A 4,028-nucleotide genomic window follows, 5' to 3' on the forward strand; every position below is an offset into this window, starting at 1 on the left:
TTTTTTTATTTTTTTATATATCTAGCTACTCATGCATGTATATAACCCAATGTTTGACACCTGAGGTGCTTTCTGGTAACCGATAAGATTTTAAATTACTAAAATTTAGTAAATCCTATAAATCACTAAGTAAATCACTAAGCCTGAATAGGTTAAATCTCAAAAACTGTTTGACCACCAATTTAAAAAAATCCTATAAATCCGCCCGAATAGGTTAAATCTCAAAAATTGTTTGACCACCAATTTAAAAAAATCCTATAAATCCAGTAAAACTGTCTTGCAATTTTTACTCTATTCATGTATATGTAAAAATATATCAGCACGAATCTAAAGACAGATAAACGGCTCAGAAGGATGATACTGATGATCGAGCATATCTGTTGATGATCGTTTTAAGATGGATGTTGGCAAGGGATGCGTCTTGTTCGAGCAATCGACGGAGCGTGTTAGAAGATTTTCCTCATGCCAGAGATCAACCATCGGGACGATTGATAGGAAGCTATCTTTCGGATTAGATATCGATCAAGTCGAGACTTACTTGACGGTCAACAAACTATTATCAATCGAATCGGTTCCCCGGTCTTATTATATGCTAATAACTCTATAATTACCAACAAGTCCCTCTGAAAAGTCAATGATAAGGGGACCAATATATATTTTTGTAATACTGGGACATATGCCTATAAATATGAGGGTTCATATCATGAATAAAGATTATACTCTCTTAATGCCTCTGAAAAGCCCTGGATTTAGGTTGTCCAAAATGACTGTCTGGCAAGATTTCGCTTAATCCTGCATAAATCCTTGCCGAAATCCGTTGACAGATAGGGCTAAAAGTTGCAATAAGAAAAAAGTAAAAAACCAAAAGCTCCATATTGAGAGATTGACCAAAATGTATACATAATACTGCTTTCGTCTCTATACGATGGAGAAGAGATAAACAAGAAGAAAAAACATGGAAACCCTCTTCAATAAATACACCGAAAAACACATTTATGACCGAGTAATGTATTTGTCTAGCGAAATATAGAAACCAGACTAAATTAAACGTTAATGTAAAGGAGAGAGTAGACATGTAAAATACCGTACAAATCAAAAAAAAAATCATAAAGCGTCGCGAAAAATTCACCAACTGAAGTGATGATACTTACCAATGGCGACTATCGAGAAGCAGAAGTGAAATTCTAATAGAAGAATGACTGAGCAAGACGAAAATGAGGATGGGAGTTTTTAAGTTATCGCGAAGGGAGGGAGGGATTACGCGGGTATCTGATGGTGCGAATAGAGGATGAACCCTAGGAGCTCCTTAACAAGATGGAACATATCAGATCTGCTGAGGCTCTCCGCTGCAATCCTGATCTCCTTAAACCCTAACGTTGCTTCGCCAGAGGATTCTAGCGATCCCATATCGCCTCAGAGTTCGCCCTCAAAAAAACTTGAATTCCGCCATCGCGCGAATTTGAATTTGTATTTTCAAGCGGCAGACGGGGAACCCAGGAAGCTTTCCTTGGCGGATAGTGATATCCCATTTGGTGAATGGCTTTTAGGTAGGGCTTGAGATTGGATCTAAATTACGAATCGAGCCATCCCAAAAATTTGAAATCAAGTCGTTAATAACCAAAATAACTTTAGAGTACGAATTTAACGAATTTAGCTCCAAGATCGTTAATAGCTCGAAATTGGTTAGAATTTTGGTTCAAACCAAGATCAGATCGAAATGAACAACCAAGTTACAAGCCGAAATTTTAAATCTAAATTTTTTTGAGCCGATTGTGAGCCGACACCAGCTCGGCTCAAAAACAAACGGTTAACGGTTAACAACCCTAGTAGCAAGCATTCCTCGTTGGATTGTGATCCAAAATCCCATAATTTTAATGTTGGTTTCATATGGAGGTGAGGTGGCATTTTGAACATTTTTAAAATCAATATTTTTTTGCAAGAATGTACACTTAAGGCGGCGAGCTGAGTTGACTCAACGAGCTGAACTCCAACTGAGTTAACCAGTTGAGTTTTCAAGTTGCCTAGTTGACAATATCGAACTAACAAGTCATTGAGTTCACAAACTGAATGCTTCTCGTGCTTAACTACCGGCAGCAATTCTAAACTTCTAACAGGGCACTATATAGAATAGTCATATGCATAATGATGTACTCCAGTGTATTTATTTTTTCAGTTTTATCAAATTTTATATCATAAAAAGCATTTAAATACAAACCACTTAATTCCTATCGAATCTAAAGGCGGAATAAGATTACGTTCAACATGATCGATTCCTCTCCAAAAATTTAAAATTATTCTATATAAATAATAAAATTTAATATTTTTCTAATATAATTTTAGAAATATAATTGTCCCCTTCTTGACATAAAGGTATTGTCCCATACTTATAAAAAAATTGAACATTTGATAATTTTAGGGTAATTCCACCTCTTACATATCTATCACTTAAATATTACTTTTTATATTTACAACATCCAAATACTTCATCACATACCATTGGAGAGATGGCGGCGGAGATGGAGGGGATAATTGTATTGGCTTGTTTTATTATATATATATATATAGAAATTGAAAAACCGTTTAGGGTTACCGTACATACTTTTGTTTTATGTTAAATAATAATAAAAAAAAGCAAAACAAAACAAAATAAAACAGAAAATAAAAGTCCAAAATGCCACGGATGTTGTTTTAAATTACAAACTGTAATTAATTATATTTACAGCCTTAAAAGCTAACTATTTTGTCTCATACTTCGATATGCTTTGAAAACTGTGCTTCCAGTTTCTTTCCTATGGAATGGCTATACATTCCTCCCTGGTGGAAATAGCAAGAAATTAGTGCTGTTACAAACATAACAAAGGGCATTTACATGCACATCACAAAATTCTTATCTATTTACATATCTAACAACTTAGCTTTCCATATTTACATACATACCGTTCATGTATTTGACATCACATCAAAAATAACATTTTCATCGTTTTTATTACCAATGTGTTATAAGCAAAAATATCGAACTCTAGGTGTTAGATATGTAAATGCACAAAAATTGTGGGGTATGTATGTAAAATTCCCTATTTAAAAATAGAAAAAAAATATATACTTTTCAAATTAGTAAGTTTCATCTTCCTTTAGGGAGCATTTACATACGTACCATCTAATTCCTATGTATTTCATCTTCCTTTAGGGAGCATTTACATACGTACCATCCAATTCCTATGTATTTACGTGTAACACCTTTTAATTTTTACATTTAAATACACTTTTCATGCATATAGACAAGATGGTACATATGTAAAAATTGAATTTTAGATGTTGGACATGTAAATACATGTAAATTGGGCGGTAAGTACATAAATCTTCCTCTCTTTTTTTTTCCTTTCATATAACAATCTTGATAAATATGTAAATATTTTTCGGCAGGGATTTTTACGTACCAACCACCCTAAATTTTAAATATATGGGATTGTTGACCGCCTAAATAAAAGTCCACATTTCAACCAACCACAAATTACCCTAAACTTTAAATATAACTGCCCGCTCCTATTTAAAAATAAAATAAAATTTTGGGTGGTATGTAAAAAACCCTTTTATAAAAACAGAGGAATATAATACATGAAGGGAATTAGTTACCTGCAGATGAAGAGGTTCCAGGCTGAGCTCTTGCTTCCTGCTGCTGAGAGATTCTTAGAGCTCTAAGCTTAGAAGCGGAAGTCTTGAGTGAATGAACGAGAGGCTGCTGCTCCTCTTCTTCGTCCTCGTCCTGACTGATCTGTTCAGTGACGCTAATGGAATCTTCTCCGCTGGAACCTTCGCCGTGAAACAGTTTCTTTCCCTCGAGGTTCCTTACTTTCCTCGGCCGACCTCGCCGCCTTACGACCGTCCCATCTCCCTCATCTGCATTTAGATTTAGCTCATATAATTGCTACACCTTAATCAGAAACAAGATTTTGCAAATTGGATTTCACGTTATATCCAAAATTCATTTGACAGTAATTTTCCAATTTTATTGCTATTAATAATACAAA

The 4,028-nt window shown here is 34.5% G+C and overlaps 1 long non-coding RNA gene across 1 annotated transcript; it reads right to left on the reverse strand.

Moving 5' to 3' along the window:
* Positions 1 to 2,647: 2,647 nt before the first annotated feature.
* On the reverse strand, positions 2,648 to 3,897 carry LOC110038130. Its single transcript, XR_002295398.1, has 2 exons — positions 3,634 to 3,897; positions 2,648 to 2,814 (listed from the first exon to the last, which is right to left on the reverse strand). It is a non-coding gene; the product is annotated as an uncharacterized LOC110038130 (long non-coding RNA).
* Between the last annotated feature and the right edge of the window lie 131 nt (positions 3,898 to 4,028).

This window comes from Phalaenopsis equestris, unplaced genomic scaffold (assembly GCF_001263595.1).
Source record: "Phalaenopsis equestris unplaced genomic scaffold, ASM126359v1 Scaffold231453, whole genome shotgun sequence".
Lineage (NCBI taxonomy): Eukaryota > Viridiplantae > Streptophyta > Magnoliopsida > Asparagales > Orchidaceae > Phalaenopsis > Phalaenopsis equestris.